General features: G+C 35.9%; 1 long non-coding RNA gene across 2 annotated transcripts in view; it reads left to right on the forward strand.

Annotated features, from left to right (window-relative positions):
* The window catches only part of LOC140513094 (uncharacterized), a 117,145-nt gene extending 109,384 nt beyond the window's left edge, over nucleotides 1-7,761 (forward strand). The window contains exons 3-4 of one of the 2 annotated variants that reach the window (XR_011970068.1): nucleotides 5,533-5,579; nucleotides 7,674-7,761. This is a non-coding gene — a long non-coding RNA (uncharacterized lncRNA). Of the gene's footprint in view, nucleotides 1-5,532; nucleotides 5,580-7,669 lie in introns of both variants that reach the window. The other variant, XR_011970067.1, reaches the window with a different exon arrangement.
* The last annotated feature ends 2,974 nt before the right edge of the window (nucleotides 7,762-10,735 follow it).

Raw genomic sequence — 10,735 nt, forward strand, 5'->3', positions numbered from 1 at the left:
ATTCAGGTTGTTTTCCATGCCTGGAATGCTTTTCCTCTTCTACATTTGAAATCTGTGTTTTCCAGGAAGGCTCAGTTCAAATGCAACTTCTTATAAGGGAACTTTCCCCCATTCAAAGATATTAAAGTTCCCCCAACTCCTGAAATTATTTGCTTTTATTTGCCATTCATTTATTCATTTGCTTGTTTGTTTGCGTATGTGTTTTCCCAATAGAATGTAAGCTCCCTCAGGGTGAGAACTCATTTTGTTTTTGTGTTCTTAGTACCTAGAATAATTTCTAATAGTACCTTTCAAAGCATCTAGCTAGTACGGTGTCTAGCTCCTTAGTAGGTGTTTAATACTTATTTTTAAAATTTGAAATGAGAAAAGAGAGTCAAAACTACAGCGAAGCTAAGGAAGATGAAGGCTGAAGAAAGTGCTCTCAGATCAGGAGCTCAATCAATAATGAGCTGGATAGAACAATTTCAGTCACATATTAGGAACAGGATCCAGATTGCAAAGTGTTAAGAGTGAGTAGTCATTTACTTGTAGCAAGTAAAATGAGACATTCTTTTAAATAGCTTTGAAATAAAAGGAGTGAGTAACAATATGGTTGGTAGTAGTGCAGTTAATGGCAATAGAGAAGGTTTTTGGGAGATCCAGAGAGACTTAGAAACAGAGACAGATAAAAAAACAGAGATAGAGACAGAGACAGACAGAAAGACAGACACACACATTCACACATACATAAAGAAAAAAAGAATGATAATAAAAGAATAGAACTGAATATAGAGTAGTTGGGATAAAGAATTCAGTTAGACTTTAGATTTCTCTTTCTCTGAGACTGGAGTGAAAGAGATGATAAACCAAAATTCAAGGTAATTGACAAGTAGAAAGATGGTGTGACAATGGAAAGTCTTGAGATGGACATGAAAGTTGAGAGTGAATTTCAGAGAGAGTGTATATTCTAGGAAATTGCTAAATTTCAGTCAAGATAAGAAAGTATAAAGATCCTACTGAGAAAGAAAGGTTGTAGGGGAAAGTACTAACAAATTAAAAAAAAAAAAGATTCAACAGGGTGCAGATGAGTGTGTTTGCTCAAATACATTGAAATACTTTATAACTTGACTCTGATTTACTCTGTTCTCAATTTCTTTCAGTGTAACTCCTTATCAACTCATTAATGAAAATGTAGCTAATATCATCAAATTAAATAAGGCAACAAGGCTGAAAATGTTGAAGAAATAGACAAGATACAACTTGAGAGAAACATGACACCCAATTCCCTCTCCATTTTTCCCTCTGCTGACCTTTTTGACTTATTAACCTTTCAATAACTCATATTTCCTATTACCCATTCTTTTTCCATTCATTAGCTACAGAACAGTAGCCTGAAACCCTCTATATAGGAGAAAAATCCTCAGTATTCATTGAAAGTAGAAGTTACCTCTCATAAACTTATAGAATTTGCTAGATTCATATTAGGCCCAGAAGATAACCTTCCATCTAACCCCTTCATTTTACTGAGGAAGAAATGTAGGCCCAGAGAAATGCTTTCCTCAAGGTCATATAGGTATCTAATAACATTGTTGGCATCTTAATGACTATGCCACTCTACTGCTAAAAACACACAAAAAACCTTCAGTTTTCTCCTAATGCCACTAGGATAAATTGCCTCAGCCTGGCTTTGAAGATCCTTAACAATTGGATTCCAACCTCCCTGTCTATTTTTATTTCATATTACTCCTCTTTATTCATTCTACACCCAAACCAAACTTAAATATTTGTGCTTTCCTCAATCTGACATTACTTCTCTTTACCGTGTATGTTTGCACAAGCTTTTCATTATGGCTGTAATTCACTCACTCCTTATTTCCGTCTATTGAAAGCTTTTCTGTCTTCAGATCTCAATTCAGATGCTGCCAACTTTTCAAAAACTTCCCTGACCCCTACTCCATCAATTGTCATTGTTCCCCCCTCAAATTATTTCTTATTTGATCTTTTAAATTATCTTTTTAGATATTTTAACCCCCATTCATTCCAGCCCCCAAATGTAAGTTATTCAAAAGCTGGGAATGTCTTTTTATATCTCTTAAAATGTTCATTAAATTGAATTGATCTTTGTTGAGAGGCTGTGGATGTGTCTATATACTTGTATAGATTGTGTCGATAATGTTTGATCAGTGACTGACTTTTCTCATTATTGCTGATTGACAGACTGAAAGAGAAAAATTTAGTTGGTCCTGGGGCCATTCTTTTGCTATGTAAGGTAGAACAACTTACCTTGGCAATATTTTTTTCTGGTATAGGGTACTCTTTAGCCAATGGATGGAATTCCTATCAAATACATTTTTTAGGTTTCTTTTTCCAGAGTTGGTCCCTTTACCTACTCTAGCTAACCTCCAAGAAAAGAATCTGTCATATTTTTTCTTTGAAAAATCCATTGATATAGAAATATAAATAAAATAAATGTATGCATGTATACCTGTTTTTCTACATTTTCTCTTCATTAACCCTTATGGGGTAGAATGAAGACTTCTAATGCTCAGAAGAGCTGGTCATGACAATTTTTTTCTATGTTTTAATTGGATCGACCTCCCCCACTCCCAACATGGCTAAATTATTCTCTAGTTTCAGGAAAAAAGTTATTCCTCTGACACTATTGACTTAATGATATGAACACAATAAATCTTAAATTATGCTATCAAGCTCTCAAATGGGAAAACTGACCTTCCAGTCAAGGAATATCCTGAATGGGTGTTACATTTTTAAAAGTAGGAGATATTACTTCAGAGCTTCTAAAGACCCCTGATTCAACATAAGGCTTCAGTCTATTAGAAAACAAAAAATGAAAAAGTAGAATAGTGAAACAGGGTGAATCAAAAATATTATCCACATATGGAAAAGTCATCTGCCTCATCCTGTTTCTGCTCCAAGCCAGTCAGAAAGTAGCCTACTGAGTAATGATTTGGTGAGCCCCTGTCATTTGTGAGTCCTAAACATCTATCAGCTGATGTGGTTAAATCTATATGTATCATTTAGGATAATTAATCAGTCAGCCACAACAGCCCGAGCAGTAGTGCTGATTAATCTGTCTTTTAGGAACATACATCTCATGCTTCCAACTTACCTGAGAAGTACATTAATCAGAACTGCAGAACACCCTGAAGTGTGCTATTGCAATTATAAAATGGGTATTCTGCAAAAATGACTGATAAAAGCTTTCTGCTGCCAGGAAACAAGTGGAGACCTCTGTGTGCCTTCCAATAAGTCACAAATACTGTAAGTTGCTTATGTCTGCCTGTTTGATGCCATCTCACCTTGATGAAAAGTGAAGAGTCCAGTCAATTACAGTGTTCTTCGTTCCATTATATAATGCCAAGTAACTTAGTTGACATTTTTTTGTCTAATAACTGAAAAGTGGTTTTGACACTGAACAAACACAAGCCTATTCTAAGTCATTACATCTAGGTCAGCTGGTATGAATTACCTCAGGGTTAACAGCTAGGTGCAAATTTGACCAGGACAAGAAAGGAATTTACCAGCAGAGAGAAGAAAAATTGTTAGTAGAGCATGAAGCTAACAGTATAAACTAGAAAGTAGGAATGAGAGAGGTGAATCACTAGGGCCATTGAAAAGACCAGAAAATAGGAGTTGAGAATGCAGACCAAGTCATCATATGGAGGTTGATACAGATGCAGGATTTGGGACAAAGTCTACATGTTGATTCAAATCAAGAGGTCAAGTGCCAGGAACTGGAAAGAAGCAAAAAACAAAACTTTTGCAGAATAGTAGTTTTGCACCCTCTATGCCTAGCCCAAGTGACAAAATGCTTCTTTTACCATGGCTTCCGTTTTTTTTTTTTTCTTGGGGGGGGGTGGCAGTTGAGGTTAAATGACTTGCCCAAGGTTACACAAATAGTAAGTGTGAAATGTCTGAGGCCAGATTTGAACTTTCCCAAGTCTCAGTTTATATGAGGGCTGTTCAATGACTGAGGGGTGCGTAAGAGTTGAAATGAAAGATGACTCAATTTATCATCACAAAGATATCAATCTGGGAAGGAGAGACCCTCAGAATTTTTGACCAGAACCGAAAATAATTGTTACTTACACTTATGCTAAACTGTCAAAACTAAACAATGAGCCAAAGAGGTTAGGAGTTTTATTAGTCTTTCAATAGCTTATTTCATATTGTCTGGTGTTCTATTCATATCCTACCCTTCTCATGTTCTACTTAAGCTTCAAACCTTTTCCTGTTGTGGACTTTAATATATGATTAGTTTTTTTCCCCCACTTTTGCACTCAATCTTATTTAAATTTTGTGTTTCCTCCTCTGTACACAGAAATTGCCTAATAAAGATTTGTTGAATCTATGAAAAAAATTTAAAAACACCTCATCTTACTTGGGATGGTTATCTGATTATCTTTAATTATAATTTCAAATTAGATATGTCTAACTGATCAGGGATGGAAGAACAGTTATTTGAGAATAAACTGAGGAATACTTGGTAAACTTAACTTCAATTCAAACAAAAAAATAAACAAAAAAGGTCAGGTTTAGGATCTCTCCCATAAAGTGAGCTTTTTATTACATTTAAATTTTTTAATAGTTCATAGACATGTACCTTTCAGAATGCATATCAGACTACAAGAATTCATGGTTGATAATCTTTAGGAGATTTTCTTCGGATAACACTTGGGAATGTGTGTGTTCTCTGGCAATTGCTGAACTTAAAAATGAACAGCATCATTATCTATAGAACAGGACAGGAAATCTAGGGATTCTGATGCTTTTTCCAGCTGTTTTATCAAAATTGATGCACCTTCTTTTTCTTCACTAACAATTAGATAAAATTGAGAAAGTGGTTGAAACCCTCAGGTGATGATAGAAATAGGACATATTATTTGAGTGTCTTCCATTCCCTGTAATATAATTCAACCACTTAAATTCCTTAAATCTTGCAAGCAGTTAGACCACTTTCTGTGGAAATCTTTTGGATTCAATGAAATTCAGACTTTTTTCTAAGAATCACTTCCACAGCTCAGCAAAATCACTTCCACAAAATGTCCGTCATCAATATTTTCTCTTGCAATTCATTGTAGCATTTCTGTGCTTCTACATATATAACTCTTGAAAATAACTATTTTGATACACTAGATTTTTAAAAATCTCATTAATTACTTTCTCTGTGAGGAATTCTCTTGCATACCCTTTCAATTCAGTCAATTTCTTTTTTGCTAATCAGCATATTCAAAGAAACCAACAATTATTCACTCACACACAAATATACAAGCACTTGGGAAAGAATCAAATATTTATATCTTATTAGGTCACAGTATCCTTTTTCGAATAATAATGAATTATTCTTCTCATTCACACCTTTTTAAAAATGTTTTAAAAAAACATTTAAAGTAATTATCCTTCATAAATGAATCAGAATCTGGAATCATTAGGTCATTTCTAAGTTAATGACACATGACTGCTCTGGAAGTTCTACTATGTTAGAAAGACTTCAAATACCATTCTAGCAATAAACTATGTCTACTTTTTAAGGACCAGTCCAGTGAAGTACGGGAAGACTCATGACCATTCAGCGAGTGGTGAGTTCTTTCTTTATGATTTTACAGAAAGAAAGCCTGCGTTTACAATATTAGGCACAAGTGAGAAAAAGTAACTTATTTCACACATCCTTGGAAGTCAAAACAGGGAAAGACTTGGTGCATAGAAACAGGAGGCTCTAAGCAGACTTCTGAATATGCATTATTCCCCGGAAGTATTTAAAGTATACAAAAAAATTAGTCATTCTGGGTTCACAGATGGTCAGCAACTGATATCTGGGACTTTTTTTAATGGGAGAGAATGCAGACTTCCTAATTTGCCAATCTATTATTGATCTTGATAATTGGAGTCAGAACAAATTCTTTTTTAAAATTTTTGTTCAGTTTTACTCACGATTTATTTTATTTTGGTTGAATGGTTTGTTAATTTTGGATGACCTATCCCAAAGTTAATTTTGGTTTTACTTTTGTTTAGTCTTGTCCAAGATTTGGGACACAGGAGGGCAAAACATAGGGGTTATACAATACTATCAATTTATACTAAAATGAAGTCTTACTCTAAAATGACTATACTTTGGGGAGGCAACCTAGCATAGTGGATGGGATACCAGAGATGGAGTCAGGAAATAGAGGATTCAAAGCTTGCCTCTGACACTAGCTGTGTGAACTGAATAAGTCACTTATCTCTTTTTTGCCTGAGATTCCTCATTTGGGAAATGAGAGGGCTAGCACTGATGACATCTACAATCCCTTCCAGTTCTAAATCTGTAATCCTGCTCCAAAAAAGAAAAGAAGCAAAGCCTCCTCTATGTCTGCCACCATAATGGCAAGTCATTAACCAAATGCAGCTATGGAATCATCTCCAGACCCATGAAGTTTGCTACTATTTTGGCCACAAAGGTGACAGTGTGACAAAAAGGAGACAGAAAATACAAAGGATGGCACAATTTTAGGGCCAGCATTAAAATATTCCCTCAACTGTTTATCATATCACTTTAGCTGCCCCCAATTCAATGGGAACTCTATAATCCTATGATCCCTGTAAAAACATGGCAAAGAGAGTGCACATATTTTCTTGGTAGCACATTCATAAATGTGGATTTTGAGGAAAATAATAGGATTAGCAGTTTACTTTACAAAACTTAGCAGAAACTGGTTGTCTGTATTTTCTGGTAGCACAACCTGGAAAATTCTGTCCTGGTTCAGGGCTAAAAACTAAACATTTTGAAATGGAGGGCTGGAATTAACATGGAAGCAATTTTGCCTCTTGGTTGCTCTTTCCAGTGGAGCTTTGAATCATCATCATTCATGGGAGCTGGGGGAGCTGGTGTGTGGCAAGAGGGAAGGTTGATATCGCCAGGAGGTTTTAGAGAAACAGGAGCAGAGCTGCAGGCTTCCAGACAAAATATTAAACAGTAAGCTTTGGCTGCCACAATGAAACCTAGTGCAGGCTTCTTAAAATCCATTCTGCAGCTGGCAAATAACCGCTAAGCTTTAAGCCAAACGAGGGCAACTTGTAGTTGCTTCAACACTGGACAAATCTATGGGCTTCAATGGTGCTGAGCTATGTATTCTATTTGCAATTAGGATCCTACAAGCCACTTAGCAATGCTATGTGGGCAGCAAGATGAAAATAAACAATCGTAAAAATTCAGCGTAGCTTCAAAGAGAGTATTTTCAAACATTTCACTCATTAACCTTAACACAACCTTGAGAAGTCAATTAAAACAACAAGAAAAGCTCTCCAGGAATTCTGAGTAGATTAAGAAAAGTCTTGAAAGGATAAGAGAGGAAGCTAGATGGCAGAGTGGATAGAGGAGAGGGAGTCAGCCTGATGCTTACTGGCTTTGTGACCAATGGAAAGTCATGTAATTACTACCTACCTCAGTTTCCCCATCTGTAAAATGGGGATGATAATAACACCAACCTCCCCGGGTTGCTGTGAGGATTAAATAATAAAATATTTGTAAAGAGCTCTGCAAACCTTAAAGTACCTTATGATATTATTATCATTATTGTCATGTGAGATGCCATCACATTGGCAAGGCTTCTGTCTGGTATCTCATCAGATAAATGAAGGTGGGATTGATCTAGAGTAAAACCAAATCTACCTACTCTGTCTTTCTTTCAAGGTAGAGCAGAGACTACGAATGACAGACAAATGAAGAGAAAGTTGTCTTTGGCAAGCAGATGTGTCACTGAGTGGAAACACAAAGAGAACTGGACTTGGAATTAAAATATCTCTAATCTAGAGCTGGCTCAGACTTTTGCTAGCTATGTCACTCCCAGGAAGCCATGTAACCTCCCTCAGTCTCAGTTTCACCATCTGTTAAATGGGAATGATAGAAAAATTTTAATGCCTACCTCAGTAGTATAAAACTCAAAAAGAAACAGGGGCCACCAAGCCATACATAAGGATCCCTGTGGGCTGCATATTGACTTAGAAAATCACATATTAACATCATTTATGTTATATAGTATTTTCATTTATTTTGTTAAATATTTCCTAATGACACTTTAATCTGGTTCTGGTGGTACTGTGGAGTGTTGTGTGCCATTCATTTGATGCCTCTGGCCTATATCACATCATTGCTATGAAGAGAGCACTTTGTACATTTTATTTTTTTTTTTTTTAGAGTTTTTTTAAGTTTATTTATTTTTAGTTTTCAGCCTTCACTTTCATAATTTTTTAAATTTTCTGCTTCTCCCCCAGTCCCAAGACAGCGTGCAATGTAATATAAGCTTTACCTATATATTCCTATTAAACACATTTTCACATTAGTCATGTTGTATAGAAGAATTAGAACTAATGGGAGGAAGCATGAGAAAGAATAAATAAAAACAAAAGAAAATGAAAATAGCCTGCTTCACTCTGCATTCAGACTCCATAGTTCTTTCTCTGGATGCGGAGGGCATTTTTCATGAGTCCTTTGGAATTGTTTTAGGTCCTTGCATTGCTGAGAAGGGCTACATCTATCAAAGTCAGTCATCATACACTGTGGCTGTTACTGTGGACATGTTCTCTTGATTCTTCTCACTTCACTCAGCATCAGTTCATTTAAGTCTTTCCAAGTTTTTCTGAAGTTCTCCTGTTCATCATTTCTTTTTTTTTTTTAATTTTGTAATGTTTAACAATCACTGCCATACAATTGTGATTTTATCCCCCCCACCTACCCCCCACTCCCCCCCTCCCTCCCCACGACTGCATACAATTCTGTATAGATTCTACATAAACTTTCCTATTGAGTATATTTTCACTATAGTCATGCTATGTAGTCAGACTAAGATACATGAAAGAAATCGTATAACAAATCAGAACATGATACACAAACACATACACATACACAAACATGATCTGCTACAATATGTGAGTGACTTCCATATTTCTCTCTCTGAGTGTGGCAGGCATTTTGCATTGAGATCCTCCATTGGGATTTTTTTTTTTTTTTTGGTAAGAAGTTCTTGTGTTATTACAAAAATCTAAGTCTACCAGAAAAAACTCTCACACACCGTGGTTGTTGCAGTGCATAAAGTTCTCCTGGTTCTGCTCCTTTCACTCAGCATCAGGTCATATAAGTCCTTCCAGGCCTCTCTGAAGTCTTCTTGTTCATCATTTCTTATGGCACAATAGTACTCCATTACATTCATATACCATAATTTATTCAGCCATTCCCCAATTGATGGACATCCCCTTGACTTCCAGTTTTTGGCAACTACATAGAGTGCTGCTATAAATATTTTTGTACATGTGGGACCCTTTCCCATTTTTATGATCTCTTGGGGATATAGTCCTAGTAGCGATATTGCTGGGTCAAAGGGTATGCACATTTTTGTAGCCCTTTGGGCATAGTTCCAAATTGCTCTCCAGAATGGTTGGATGCGCTCGCAACTCCACCAACAATGAATTAGTGTTCCAACTTTCCCACATCCTCTCCAGCATTTATCATTTTCTTGTTCTGTCATATTTGCCAATCTTATAGGTATGATGTGGTACCTCAGAGTTGTTTTGATTTGCATCTCTCTAACCAATAGTGATTTAGAGCATTTTTTCATATGATTATAGATAGCCTTAACCTCTTCCTCTGAAAATTGCCTGTTCATATCCTTTGACCATTTATCAATTGGGGAATGACTTGTATGATTATACATTTGGATCAGTTCTCTATATATTCTAGAAATGAGGCCTTTATCCCCGAGCTTAGCTGTAAAAATTCTTTCCCAATTTACTACATCCCTCCGGATTTTGGTTGCATTGGGTTTGGTTGTGCAAAAACTTCTCAGTTTAATGTAATCAAAGTTATCCATTTTGCATTTCATAATGCATTCTATCTCTCCTTTAGTAAAGAATTCTTCCCTTCTCCATAGATCTGATAAATACACTATTCCTTGCTTCTCCAGTTTATTCATGGTATCAATCTTTATACCTAAATCATGTACCCATTTGGACTTTATTCTTGTGTACGGTGTCAGGTATGGGTCCATGCCTAATTTCCGCCACACTGTTATCCAGTTTTCCCAGCAATTTTTGTCAAACAATGAGTTCTTATCCCAGAAGCTGGGGTCCTTGGGTTTATCAAACAGAAGGTTGCTATATTCCTTGCCTACTGCATCTTGAGTGCCAAGTCTATTCCACTTGTCTACCTCTCTGTTTCTTAGCCAATACCAAGTGGTTTTGATAATTGCTGCTTTATAGTACAGTTTGAGGTCTGGTAGCGCTAGGCCACCTTCCCAAGCATTTCTTTTCATTAGTCCCTTTGATATTCTGGACCTTTTGTTTTTCCAAATGAATTTTGATATTATTTTGTCCAGCTCTAGAAAGTAATTGTCTGATAGTTTAATTGGTATGGCACTAAATAAGTATATTAATTTGGGTAGAATTGTCATTTTTATTATATTAGCACGGCCTACCCATGAGCAACTAATGTTTTTCCACTTACTTAAATCTGACTTTATTTGTGCAAAAAGTGTCTTTTAATTGTGTTCATATAATCCCTGGGTTTGTTTTGGCAGGTAGACTCCTAAGTATTTTATACTGTCTACCCTAACTTTAAATGGGATTTCTCTTTCTATCTCTTGCTGTTGGACTTTGTTGCTAATATATAGGAATGCAGAAGATTTGTGTGGGTTTATTTTGTACCCTGCAACTTTGCCAAAGTTGTTTATTAATTCTAGTAATTTTTTACTTGAATCTCTGGGAT

The sequence above is a fragment of the Notamacropus eugenii genome, chromosome 7, assembly GCF_028372415.1.
Source record: "Notamacropus eugenii isolate mMacEug1 chromosome 7, mMacEug1.pri_v2, whole genome shotgun sequence".
Classification (NCBI taxonomy): Eukaryota; Metazoa; Chordata; class Mammalia; order Diprotodontia; family Macropodidae; genus Notamacropus; species Notamacropus eugenii.